The 14,976-nt window shown below is 29.6% G+C and overlaps 1 protein-coding gene across 3 annotated transcripts in view; it reads left to right on the top strand.

Moving 5' to 3' along the window:
- The window catches only part of NAA16 (N-alpha-acetyltransferase 16, NatA auxiliary subunit), a 102,707-nt gene that overhangs the window by 54,282 nt on the left and 33,449 nt on the right, over positions 1-14,976 (top strand). Inside the window, exon 10 of one of the 3 annotated variants that reach the window (XR_004232815.1) lies at positions 12,616-12,763. The exons of the other annotated variants lie outside the window; for them this stretch is intronic. The gene's annotated coding sequence lies outside the window, so the exon portion shown is untranslated. The remainder of the gene's footprint in view (positions 1-12,615; positions 12,764-14,976) is intronic. 3 annotated transcript variants of the gene reach the window in all.

Raw genomic sequence — 14,976 nt, 5'->3', positions numbered from 1 at the left:
AATCTTCTTAGCTATATGGTTAGAGACAAATCACAATTTTCTTCAGCTGTAAAATTGGGATAATAATTCTTGGCATGATCCACTTTAGGTTGCTGAGAGAAAAGAATTTTGCAAACAGTAATGATACTATTTAAATGTGAGTTGTTAATAACTCCTCTACAAACACAGCATTTTTATATTTGACTTAAGATACATAGATCAGTAGTGGGTAAGCATGCTACTTAAGAGAATTTTTTTTTAAGTAAGACTGTGTCATTTATGAGAAATTAATGTGAATTGCAGAAAAATTTGTAGAAACTCCATATATTTATCACTATGAAAAGGGATTAAAATTGTTGACAAATCTAGAATAAAATAAATGAAAGATTTCACTTTTTTTTTTGCCTTTTTTAAAAAAGGTCATTAATGATGTTTGGTTTGAAATTACTTTTAAATATGTTTGAAAAATGTTCAGAATTTAAATCATTTTGGTCTAAAAGATGTGAATAGGAAAGTCAATTGATTTTTAAGCTCAATCAGTCTTCTCTTTAGAATGAATACACTAATATTTTTGAGTAATAAAGATTAAGATAAGTTTGTTATATTTCAGTATAAAATGTTAGTAAAATTATGTACATAAAAATTATGTGCATATAGCTAGATATTATTGTGTTGTGATTAAAATTAATTTTTTCCTGTTATCATTATGAGAATCTTAAAATAGATATTTGCCAGTGAGCTTTTAGGACATCTAAACTTTAAAAGAATTAACTCTTAAGATTTAGATATCTTTTGATCTGATTTCAGAGTAAAGTAGCAGTAGGACTAAGTAATAATGAAGAAAATATAAAAAAGGATTGTTTTCCTTTAAAAGACAATCATTTCATTAATGTGGGGATTAAAATTATTCCACATTGGGGCAGCTAGTTGTCTCAGTGGTAAAGCACCAGCCCTGAAATCAGGAGGACCTGAGTTCAAATTTGGTCTCAGACACTTAACACTTCCTAGATGTATGACCCTGGGCAAGTCACTTAACCCCAATTGCTTCAGCAGTAAATAAATTATCCCACTTACAGTAAGAGAGACTGAGGCAGAGCTGGGAACCAATGGCACGTTTCCCCCTTCCACGGCTCTAATTTTTTTTTAATAGAGCTAGATATCCAGTCATTCAAGAACAGCTATACCTAATACTAAGTAATTCCATTTATTGACATGTGATGCAAAAGCAAAAAAAAAAAAAAAAAAAAAGGAAAATAATATGTCATCAGGATCACAAGTTGGGGTGAAGCAAGGAATATTTCTACAGAGGGTAGACAAGCTTCTTTGATTAGGCATGAGGAAATGGTACAAACTATCATAGTAAGGGACATAAGTGATCATAAGATGGTCACCTGTTACTATTGGACAAGTGACTGGTCCAGAAGTACAAAAATGTTTTCAGAGATGTTCCATATTGTTCTTATCTTTGCCATGCTGGACTTGATTACATGACAAAGAAAAACAAGGGTGAGAGCCTTTAGTTACCTTCTTAAAGTTAAACAAGTAATCTTAGCATCTGCAGCTCAACTGTTTTGGAGCCTTATATTGAACTCTGATAAGATGCTATCAAATTTGACTAATACTGATTGGAATAGATCAGGAGTCCAAATAAATCAGCTCTCACAACAAATATTTATTAAATTCCCACTGTGTGCCAAGATGTTATAAAGACAAGAACAATAGCCTCGAGGAACTTACATGCTGGTGGGATAAATGTAAAGTTAAGTAAATGGAAAATAATTTTTGGAACAAGAGAGAACATTAACCTGGAGATATCATGAAAGGCTTCATCAAGGAGGTGGCACCTGAATTAATCATTTTTTAAAATTGAATTTTATTTTCAGTTTTGAATTCTCTCCCTTTCACTTTGCCTCCTCCCATTGGGAAAGTAAAACAAAGCCTTAATCTGTTAAAAATATGTACAAATTCTTGCATTATCCATGTCCCCCCAAAAAACCCTGAGCCTTATCTTTTTTTTTTTGTAATCAGGAAATGAATAACATGTTTATCATGAGCTTTCAGGAATCATGCTTTTTCATTGTATTGACCAGATTTTCTTAATTTTTTTTAAAGGTGTTTGTTTTTACAATGTTGTTATGTGTATTAGTTGTTATATGTATTGATTCTGCTCACATCACTTTCATACAAGTCTTCCAGATTTTTTTGAAACCATCCTCATCATCATTTCTCATTATAGTTTTCCATCATTTTCATATATCCTAATTTGTTTATCTGTTCCCCAATTGATGAAAACCCCTCAGTTTCCAATTCTTTGCCTCCATGAAAAATGCAGTTGTATATATAGGTCCTTTTCCTCTTTCTGTCATCTCATTGGGTATAGCTTTGAAGTGGTATTGCTGGATATTCACAATTTAATAGCTTTTTGGGCATTAGTCCCAAATTGCTTTCCAGAATGACTAGAACCATTAGTATATTTATATGCCTTTTTTCCTACAGCCTTGTCATTATTTGCTTTTCCTTTTTTTGTTAGCTTTGATAATATGATGAGTGAAAGGTGGTAACTCAGACTTATTTAGATTTGCATTTTTGTAATAATGAATTAGAACGTTTTTTCACATGCTACTGATAATTTGAAACTTTGTCTTTATATTCTTTGTCTATCAATTGGGGAATGAATCTTAGTCTTATAAATTTGATTCATTCCTTATAGCTTAGAAATGAGACCTTTACTAGACAATGAAGGAAATTGGATTCTAAGAAACAGAGGTGAAGAAAGAATGCATTGTAGGCATGTACAAGAACTTGTGCAAAGGTATATGATGGGAGATGGCATGTCAAGTTTAAGGAACAATTAATAGGAAAGTTTGTGTTATTGTAGTACTTATACCAAAATTTTGTCTTCAGTAAAAATTCTGCTTCCATTTTGTTATTTTGTTTAATGTTTGCATTCTCTGACAATGCAACCTGGCTTCTTATGGTAAAGCAGCTTGAGAGTATTTTAGGATGCTATATATGTACCTGCCACCTTTTTTGAAAAAGTATTTGTTTCATTTATTGAACTTTTTAAATGATTTTTGGAATTTTGAACTTATTATTGGTATATACTAAAACAAACTGTGATCTCAAAGAATAAAAGAAAAAGAAAGAATAAAAGGGAAAAAATTTGATTCCATCTGTTGATGTTACATAAGTTTAGAAATTGCTTCCCTCTAATATTTAGTTTAATAATTATAGAAATGCAAATAAGAATACCACAGTAAATAAAAAGACCATTTATAACATTTTTATAGTTATTTACTTTTAAAATGAGCAATAATTGCATAATTGATCACACTTAGCCGGTTGAAATATATTTAGATAGTCCTATTGCTATATAAAAATAATGATAAACTACACATAGTCCATTTAGAAAAATGCAGGTATACCTGGCACCCATAATTTCATTCAGGACTTAGCTGTTCTCAGAAATACAGTGATCCAAGACAATTCCAAAGGACTCATGAAAAATGCCATTGTCATTGAAACAATAGATGAAGTCTGCAGATGGAAACATACTATTTTTCACTTTTTTTATTTCCTTTGTGTCTGTACTTTCTTTCACAATATGACTGTTATGGATTGCACATTTATAACCTGTGTCTAATTGCTTATCATTGTAAGAAAGGGGGGGCGGAGGGAGGAACAAAATTGGGGATCCTAAATTTTTAAAAAAATGAATGTTATGACTTATGGAAATACTTTGCATAACTTCATATGTAGTTTCTTAAGTAGGGATATGGGGATAAGGAAGAGATCTAGAACTCAAAAATTTAAAAAATAAATGTTAAACATTGTTTTAAATGTAACTGGGGAAAAATTAAATAAATACTTTTTAAAAAATTAATATTAATTCTCTTTACATGTAGTTGGGGGGGAAGTATTTTTTAAAAATGTCATTCAAGTTTAGAACTGTTATTTTTCTAGGTCTAAATCTTTCTTATTGTAGGGTTTAATATTTTCAGCCCTTTTTAATGAACTCTTAATTTTTTGTTTTTTAAATAGTAAAAGCAACTAATTACAAATATCTCAATTTTCATGGTTTCAGCAGTTATTTAACATTTATTAAATATAACACTAGTATAGGAGAAAACATGGTGTAATATAGAAATGTCAAAATATGAGCTGAATGAGGCTAAAATGTTATTGTGAAATATTTAATAAAATAAATAAAAATACAGTACAACATAATGTTAATTTATGGTTTTCCAGGTTTCTACTATGGGGCTCAAGGGATCCTTTTCCTATCTGAGTTCAATACCACCGTATATAGAGAGAGTGAGCTGGATTTGCCTTTAACAAATTGATTGTCTTTGTTCAAATAGGTCCTGCCATGCTTTTCTGAAACCATCCTCCTTATAAAAATCTTATAGCACAATATTACTTCATCATAGTCATATGCCAAATTTGTTCCCATTCCCTAATTGATGAGAATATCCTTGATTTCCATTTTTTTTGCCACCCCCAAAAGAGCTACTATAAATGTGTTTGTATCTACAGGTCCTTTTTCTTTTTCTTTTTCTTTTTTTTTTTTTTTTTTTTGATTTTTTTTGGGGGGTACAGACCTACTAGTGATAGTGTTAGATCAAAAGGTATATGCATAGTTTTATAGCCCTTTAGGCCTAGTTCTAAATTGTTCTTCAGAATGATTGGATGAGTTTACTAAACTAGTATCAGTTCATTAGTGCACCTATTTTCCCTTCATCTTTTCTAGTATTTGTCATTTCTAATATATATGAGGTAGTACTTAGCATTGTTTTAATTTGCCTTTAATCAGTAGTGATTTAAAGCATTTTTTCATATGACTATAGATAGCTTTGATTTCTTTCGAAAACTGCCTGTTTATATAATCCTTTGATCATTTTGTCAATTACCAAATGATTCTTATTTTTATAAATTTTACCTAGTTCTGTACTCAATCTATATTTAACAAATGAGGTTTTTATTAGAGAAGCTGTAAAATTCTTGATATTACTTCATTGTCTGTGTACTTTTAACAAAATATAGTTGTCCTCATCCTTTTAAATTGAATCTATTTTTAAGTTTTGCTTTATTTGAGATCATAATTGCTACCTCTTGCCTTTTTTTTTTTTTAATTAAACTGAAACATATTAGATTCTGCTCCAGCCCTTTATTTGAACTCTCTGTGTGTTTTTGTTTCAAGTATATCTGTTGTAAACAATATATTGTTGGATTCTGGTTTCTAATCCATTGTGCTACATGCTTCCATTTTATGGATGAGCTCATCTAATTCACATTCAGAGTTACTAAATGTTTACTTGCTTGTATCCCATTTTCTTGTTCCTTTTTTTCTCTCTTTATCCTGTTTTTCCTCCATTCTATTTTGCTTCTAACCCCTACTTTCCTTAATCATTCCTCCCTTTTACAATCTCCCCATTTTTTCCCCTTCCCCTCTTATTTTTATATTGGATAACTTACATTTATCCAATTTATATATACAATTGATTGTGTATATACTTTCCCCTTTGAACCAATTCCAGTGAAAATGAGATTCGAGCTCTTCTCCTTCCTCACCCCCTTTGTCCCCCATCTCTATATTCCCTTCCACTATAAATATTCTTCCTTACTCATCTCTTTTATTTGAGAATAATTTCCCCATTTTACCTTTCCTTTGTCTTCTCCCAATACATCTTTCTCACTCATTTTTTTCTTTTGGAGGTCATTCTAAGAGTATTGACTCATACCAGATCTTCTGTCTATGTTAAACTTCTTTTAACTACCCTAATAATGATAAAGTTCTAAGGAGCTACATGTATCATTTTTCTATATAGGACTTTATTTAGTCCTTTATGATTACTCTTTCATGTTTACTTTTTTATGCTTTCTTTGAGTCTTCTATGCTGAATGTCAGATTTTCTGTTCAGCTGTAGTCTTTTCATCAGGAATTCTTCAAAAATCCTCTATTTCATTAAATTACAATTCTTCCTCCTGAAGAATTGTATTTAACTTTGCAGGATAGGTTTCTCTTGGTTATAATTCTAGTTCCTTTGCTTTTTAGAATATATTCCAAATCCTCTGCTCCTTCATTGTGGAAGGCATTTAAACTTGAGTAACCTTGACTGTGGTTTTTGATATTTGAATTGATTCTTTCTGGCAACTTGAAGTATTTTCTCTTTGATCTTGGAGTTCTGGAAGTTGGGTAAATAGTCCTAGGAATTTTCATTTGGGGATCTCATTTAGTAGGTAATCAGTGAATTCTTTCATTTTCATTTTCAGTTTTACCTTCTGGATCTAAAATATCAGAGCAGTTTTTAAATAAATGTAAAGATAGTTTTCAACATTTGTTTTTGTAAGACTTTGCGTTCTAAATTTTTCTCCTCTCTCCAAGAAAGCAAGTAATCTGATAATAGGCTAAATACGTATAATTCTTTTTTTTTTTTTTAAACTAATAATGGCTTTTCAATTTTTCTAAATACATGCAGATAGTTTTAAACATTCACTCTTGCAAAACTTTTTATTCCAAATTTTTATCCTTCCATCCTCATCCTTTCCTTAAACAACAAGTAATCCAGTATGGGTTAGACACGTGAAAGTCTTCTAAATATAACACATTTATCATGCTATGCAAGAAAAATCAGATCAAAAAGGAAAAAAATGAGAAAAACAACAACCAACCAACAACAACAAAAAGTAAAAATACTGTACTGTGATCCACATTTGGTCTCTATAATCTCTTAATCTAGTAGTTCTTAAATTATCTCTCCCCAATGTGTTTTCCTGGTCAATTGTTTTTTTGACTTTATTTTATTGGTTTTTAATGACTCATGGAGATAATAGCTTCCACTTATTCAATTATAATTTTAAAGTTTTTATTATCTTCAGTGAGTTTTTGTGTTTCTTTTTCCATATGACCTATTCTACTTTTTATCGAGTCCTTTTTATCCTCCAAGAATTTTTATGCTTCGTTTACCATTAAGCCAATTTTTTTTTTAAAGTTTTGTTTTTCTTCAGGTTGTTTTTTTTTTGGGGGGGGGGTTGCTGTTTATCAAGCTCTTTTCCTTTTATGATTTTCTTGCATCACTCTCTATTTTTTTCCCCCAGTTTTTCCTCTACCACTCTTATCTCTTTACGTCTTCCAGAAATTTCTTTTCAACTTGGGTTCAATTATCATTTTTTTGAGGTTTTGTTTGTGGACTGTTTTTACATTGTTATTTTTTTAGCTTATGTTTTGGTCTTCCCTGCTACCAAAGATGCTTTTTATAGTCAAATTCATCCTCACTCCCTAGTTTTTTTCTTTTCATCTTATATTTTTCTCAATTATATGTAAAGACAATTTAAAGCATTCATTTTTACAAGATTCTAAGTCCTAGATTTTTATCCCTTTCTCCATTCTCCCCCCTTCCCAAAATAGTAAGCAATTTGACATAGGTTATATATGTACAATATTATGAAACATTTCCGTCTTAGTCACAGCTGTGAAAGAAAAAACAGACCAAAAGGAAAAAAAAAAAAAAAAACAAGCCATATAGAAAAGTAAAGTAAGTGAAAATAGTATGCTTTGATCTGCATTTACTGTCCTTCAACTTTTTCTTTGGATATGAATTGTATTTTCCATCTTGTGTCTTTTGTAATTGTCTTACTTAGATCATTGTACTGTTGAGAAGGGGTAATCATTCATAGCTGATCATCATACAGTGTTCTTGTTACTGTGTACAATGTTTTCCTGGTTCTGTTCACCTTCCATCAGTTCATACAAGTCTTTCCAGGTTTTTCTGAAATATACCTGCTCATCATTTTTTATTGCATAATAGTATTCCATTATATATTAGTATTCATATGTCACAACTTGTTCAACCATTCCTCAATTGATGGGTATTCCCTCCATTTCCAATTGTTTGATACCATATGAAGAACTTCTATAAATATTTTTGCATATTTAGGTCCTTTTCCCTTTGTTATGATCTCTTTGGGATATAGACTTAGTTGTGTATTTCTGGATTAATTGCAATGCACAATTTAATATTTCTAATAATTTCTTGATATATATAGATCATCTTATATAGTTCAAACCTGCTCGTATCAGTTCCACCAGGCTAATAACTTAAAACTCACTCTTTAATGTTTGAAAATAAATTAGAAGATCAAATATATAATTATTTTCACCTAGCATGTTAGTAATGTATTTCTTACCAATTATAATAATATAATGATTATTATATTATAATGTAATAATATAATAATAAGTGGAAATCACAATTTGTAAATATTGATAAAAAATTTTGGATACCTTGATGCACACTTCTGAATGTTATAAATGGTAGAATTTTTAAGTATTAAAATATATATAATCTGTTTTGCCCATTGATTCTTTTCTTTGTGCTGTTTTTAACTTTTGAGAGTTATATGATGGATAATCCTTAGAATTTGAAAATTATGAGGTTTATACCTGATTATAATCATTTGTCTTATTTTGCATTAAATTGTAGTTGTGAAAAGCTTTTTATAAAGTATTAGAAAAGCCTTCTTAGGGCAGTTGACTCTTCTTAATACTACAGAGAAAAAGATTTTCAAGTTATATCTGAAATGTATTAAAGTTTATTTCTAATCTTATGTGCTTCCCCTCCCCCTTTTTACAGTTAATACTAAGTGTTTTAGAGTTGAAAGAAATTCTGTAGGATCTCAGTAGGTGATCTAGACCAAACTTTTCATGAAATAATGCTTATAGACATTCGAAAAAACTGGCTAGTGAATATCCAGTTAAATATTTCTGATGATTGGGCATGGTCCCAAAAGGTAGCCTATTTCATTTTTGAACAGTGCTAGGTTTTAGAAAGTGTTTCCTCTGTGTTTGAACTAAGCCCACCTCCCAGTAACTTCCACCGTTTGATCTTAGTTCTAATTTTGGGCTCAAGAATAATAAGATTAGTGCTTCTTCTAGGTGATAATTCTTTTGAGTTATTTCACAATTCTGACCACTTTCCATGACATGTTGTACTATGTTAGTATCCTTACTAAAACATGGGTCCTAGAACTAAACATTGTATCACAGATGTAGTCTTTCTATTTTTTGTTTTTTTCCCCACTGGATATACTTTCTATATCATGTTCCATGAAGATAGTTAAAGTTACCAAAACAACCTCAATTCATTTCATCTCAAATAATACAAAGTATAAGTAGTAATACAGTGTAATATATCTTTATATGAGTTTGCCTACAATACAGGCATTCTGAAGAAATGTTACTTCTTTTGAATGATATTGCTATATACATTATAATTTTTTTTTAAGGCACACAGCTTAATGTATCATATTTAAAAAAAAACCTTTTAAGAAACCTAATTAAAATTAGAGGAGATAAATTTTGTGTTCATATGGAAATTTTTTTTTAAAAGTTTCTTTTTTATTATGAAGTTAAATATTCACAGACACACATATTTCAATGTGCAAGTAAAAAATAGAAAAGAAAATTGAATATGAAACAATAAAAAAATCTGCCCTTAATACTTGTGCCTCATTCTGAATGTGTTCTTTTCTATGTATTTTTAAATATTGCATTGATGCTTTTTTCTTTGATTTTTTTTTCCCCCCTTTTTGGTTATCAGTATAGTTATATCAAAGATCTGTCCTTATAAAGTACGCCAACTACATCAGTCACTCTATTTCTGTTACTGGAGCCTCAGACCACATTAGGTTTTTACATTTCTATGTTGTTGACTTTTAATTCGTTTTCAACCCTCATTTAGCCCATTTCCCCATGTCCTGTACTTTGCCAGTTGTTTGTATCACTTAATATTAATCTCTCCTTCACTTCATTTCAGATTAGGCTTATTGTTTCACCTTGAATCCTGAATCACCCTTAAATATTAATTTGTTGAAATGATTTTTATTCATTACATCAGAGTTAACTTTAAGCATGAAGTTGCTTCAGATATAACATTAAAATTGCTTACAATCAGTTGTGCTCATTCATATTAAAAAAACAGTTTTTGCTCTTTTTGGTGTCTGATTTTATGTACTGTTAAGGGTTAATTAAAGGGCTGCAAGTTTAAGTCTAAAAAATAAATTTGGCAATAGGCAAGGAAAATTTGCATTGAAATTCAATAGTGGCCATTATGAGAGAGGCAGCAAGATGTATTAGACAGGGAAGAGCTTGCTTTGGAATTAGGCTCAATTAGGTACACCTGATATATATTGACTATATGAATGATCCTGAACAAAACACTTAATCTTTTGGTGCCCCAAGCAGCTCTCTAAGACCTTAAGTTATAGAATTGTGTATGGATCTATATTAATAATATTTCTCTCATTCTCCCCCTCCCCTTTTTTTCTTTTTTCCATTTAAAAAATTCTGAACATAAACACAATAAAATTATAATTTCCACGTAAATTGTAGAACAGGAGAGAATTGTTCATGAAACTGAATCTCATATAGAGCTTGCTTTTCTTTTTTAAATTTATAATACATTCATTGTATAACTTTCAAAATTTCTAATTGATTGTGATTTCTTCTATCCTTTTTGTGTGATAGTGCACTTTCCCTTCCTCTAAACTCCAGACTTTCTCCTGTTGTCTTAATTTGAAAAGAAAGAAAACCAAAATGCCTTTAGCAAATGTGTATAGTTAAATAAAACCAGTTTTGGATTGGCTGTGCAAAAATATATATATGTGTATTTGTATTCTCTGTCAGGAGGTAGATAAGATGTTTCATCAGTAGTCCTCTGGAATGATTAGTTCATTGTACTGATCAGCGTTCTTAAGTCTTTTAAAGTTATTTGTCTTTATAATGTTATTATTTGAATGTGTTCTCTTTCTGCTCATTTCACTCTGCATCATTTCAGGTTTTTCTAATGTTATCCTTGTCTTCATTTCTTCTGACATAGTATGTTATATTCCATTATATTCACGTCATAATTTGTTTAGCCATTCCTGTGTTGATGGGCATTCCCTTAGTTTCTAGTTCTTTACTACTAAAAAAAAAAAAAAAAAAAAAAAAAGCTGCTATATAAATATTTTGGTACATACTTTTTTTCTTTCTTTGATCTCTGTGGGGTATAGATATAGGAATGGTGTTCACTAAGTTAAAGGGTATGCACATTGTTTTGACTTTTTGTACATGGATCCAATTCGCTTTCTCAAATGAAAGGACCAATTCATACCTCCACCAGCAGTTCATTAATGTATCTTGTTTCCTTGCATCCCCTTCAACATTGTCCTTTTCCCTTTTTTTTTTTCATATTTCCCAATATAAAGAGTATGAAGTGAACCCTCAGAATTACTTTTTTGTTGTTTTTAAATTGCTATAATTTAAAACAATATTTTCATGTGGCAAGTGCAAATATCCTTCAGATTACAGAATAGATTTATTTCTTAAAATTGACTTTAATATGCATTTCCTTAAATTACATATATATTTATACATATATATATATATATATATATTTTTTTTTTTTTTTGCTGGCACAGTTGGGGTTAAGTGAGTTGCTCAAGGTCACACAGCTAGGAAGTATTAACTGTCAGGGCTGATGCTCTATCCACTGTGCCACCTAGCTGCCCCAATAATAAATATTCTTGATTTTTATTGTATTATTGATTTAGTTGGATATGTGACTCAAAGATTTAGCATTGTCATGCTCAAAATTAATCATGCATTAAAGAAAGAGTGATTTTCTAATAAAACAAATTATTTAGCAAAAATACTAAAACCTGTTATAGTAATATAAATTGTGTTCATTTATGAAAAAACACATGATTTATTTTTAAAAATTTAATCTTTAGTTCTGCGTTGGCTGGAAAGTATTTCCTTTTAATATTTGGCTTTTATATATTTCTCTTAAAGATATTTATGTGTAATTTACTTTAATTTTAATTTTAACTGTCTTGGTTAAGATTTATTTAATAGCTTTGATTTTATCCTTTGAGTTTCTTAATGGAGAAAATTAGATGATCTCTTCTAAATAGGAATATCAGATATCAAAATAATTTCCATAATTTATAACTTATACTGACAAGAATTTCTTAACATTTTAATTTGATATTTTCTTTTAATTCTTTAAAAAAATCAAAACTCCAAATTAAAAATAATTCTTAATCTCCCATGTATTCATTAAAGTAAAATTGAAAATAAAATTTTTATGGTAGACTTTAATCTTTATGATCTTTATAGTGCCTCCTTAATACTATTTGCTTCTTTGGAGATATCAATTTTATACAAGAGTGAAATTAGATTCTACGAATAGTCCTTGCTCTCCACATTTCTCCCTTGCCATTCTTGCACATACATAAATTCTTTATATCTCCATGTTTATTGTTTGTTGACTTGATTGAGAAAGAGTTTAGTGGATGATTGATTGATAAGGATTAATGGCTTGTGGTTTGGGTTTTTTTTTTTTTCCGTGAGGCCAAAGTTTTAGTATTTACAGTACTACATTCACTTATTCATTACTTTCAATTCTTAAAGCTAGAAATGATAATTTATTCTTTAGTGTTGAATTTTTTTTAATTCCAAGAAAACATGCAATTAGTTTCTTAAACTTCAGTTTTCACTTGCCATTGAATTAGTTTTCCTATGCTTTCTCTCACTTATGAGTGTGAGACTCTTGAGAGAAGTCAACATCAAGGTTTGCGTCGGTTGTGTTGCAGGTGCGTTGATTCCCTTGAAGCCCGACATCAGCGCACATGTGCTCTGTTTGTAACTTAAAACAACATGGAAGCTCTGAGAATACATTGTGTGACTGGATGAAGCATCTGATGTCTCAAAAGAGATGTGTAAGGCTGTCTGCACAGGAAGGTAGGCTGTTTCCTCTGAAGACCTTTGTTTATCATATTTTAGGAAGGATGGATTTCATTCTATCCTTTATTGAAATATTTCAAGATTATTGTGTTGCATTTTGTGTATCTTGGGAACAATTCCCATAATTTGAGGCATTTATTTGTCTGCCATCTTAGTAGAGAGAGTGCTGGACCTAGAATCAGGAAGATCTGGGCCTGTATTCTGTCACCAATTCTGATTTCTTGGATATTCTTTGGCAGATCAGTTCATCTTTTCACCTCATCTATAAAATGAGTGGGTTTGACTAGATGGTCTTTTAGGTTCCTCTCTTCTCCAAGTCTGTGATTCTATGAACTTCATGAGGGAAATTATGAGACTGAAATTAGAAGAATTACAAAGATTAAATAAAAATTTATAGTGTTATTAAGCAAAACTAAAATGGACATTTATACTTCCTATGAAAAATTCTTAAATTTCATATTCTTAAAAAAGCCAGAGAAATTCTAGAAGGTAATAGAGGAGAAATATTTTTTTTTCCAAAAAAAAAATGAGAATTTTATTTAATTCAGTACAATGAAAGAAACATTTTCTTCTAGATAACCTGAGATAAAAAGAAATGCAATCTTATAAATATTATTCAGGCTAGTATTAAATTATATATAAGAAGATAGACATCGATTCTTTAGTTAGTATAAGAATGGCTCAGTAGTCTTCTATCAGAAAAATATTTAAAAATTTAAAATACAATGACTCATTGTAGAGCACAAAGGCTCTGGAGTTATCAAGATCTAAATGAAACAGCCCCTGCCTTTAGGTAAACTTGACGAATGAACCAAGTGACCATGTACATTATTGCTTTAAGACTTAGGAGAAAGTTTTTAAGGCTGTTGTATATTTTCTAAAACTAATATATGTGTGTGTGTGTATGTGTGTGTGTGAATATATATATATATATATTTATGATTCTCATCTTTACAAAACAGCTTTTTATCTAAAATTGGAAGAAAGAATTATATTTGATTGAACTTTGGTAGTAGTGCTCATGCTAATTCTAGTAGTATTTTTGTTTATTAGATTTATATTTTATTATGTTTATTATATGTTTATTAGTATATTTTCTTTATTAGGTTTATAAAAAAAACTTGTTTTGTATAATCACATGAAGAAATAATCTCTAGTTTTTGGTAGAATTATTCATCTTTTCCTGAAGAATTATTATTATTGTTTCTATTGCAGAGAACCTTTGTATAAAGAAAAGGCCTTTTGGAGAGACCAGATAACTTTGAGAAATAATGTATAAGTACTTGTTTTTATTTGCAAAAACAAACTTTTTTCAGTTGCAAAATTAAAAAAGCCCAATACAACTATGTTAGCACAACAGTTATAATTGAAGAAAGTCTAGTGGACTTTTCAAGTACTTTAAAATGCTAAGAAAATGTAGTGATTTAAAATGTAATGATTTAAAGAATGAGCCATTAGTCAAAGACTTCAATCCAGATTCTACTTTTTGTCTCCGTAATATTAAATAACTAACTTAAGTGGTTCTTTCTCTCTCTTTTTTTGGGGGGAGAGAGGCTTTATGTAGGCATTCAGTAAATGGTTGCTGAATGCACTGAATGGTATACATTAACCTATTTGGGACTGTGAAAAATTAATATTTGTATTATGTTTAAAAAATATACAATAGTTTACTTGTTGTTTGAATGCTAAGCAAATTATTGAGTATCCGTGCTTTAAATTAATGCAAATATTGGAATGTTTTTCTTTTGTAGAAGGAAATATAATTTGAGTTAGATAAGATCCACTATGTAATTAAAATAAGTCCTCAAATCTTTCTCTGAATAGTGATACTAGTAAGGCTAGGGGTTTGCTTTGTTTTGCACTTGTATTTTTTAATACTTAATTGGTTAGCATATTTAGCATAATATATAATTTTTTCATTTCAAATACATTTTCATCAATACCTTTTGGTTTTGTTATAAATATTTTATTAAATGATTCTTTATCAAATATTGTCCTGAAATAAGGGATTTATTTTCATTAAGTTAACATTTTTATTTCAATTTAACACATTTTTTATTAAATAAAACAAAAGTTAAATTTAAAAAAGAATGGAAAACTTAGTATCAGAAATTCAGCTTTTAGTTAACATATGTAATGCATCTGACTTCTGTGATTATCAAAATTATTTTTTAAATGAATTTTTAAACAGATTTATCAAATAAAACAAA

Source organism: Sarcophilus harrisii, chromosome 3 (genome assembly GCF_902635505.1).
Source record: "Sarcophilus harrisii chromosome 3, mSarHar1.11, whole genome shotgun sequence".
NCBI classification, from domain to species: domain Eukaryota; kingdom Metazoa; phylum Chordata; class Mammalia; order Dasyuromorphia; family Dasyuridae; genus Sarcophilus; species Sarcophilus harrisii.
Note: the sequence above shows the minus strand (reverse complement) of the source record. Positions and strands in the feature narration are given on the sequence as shown.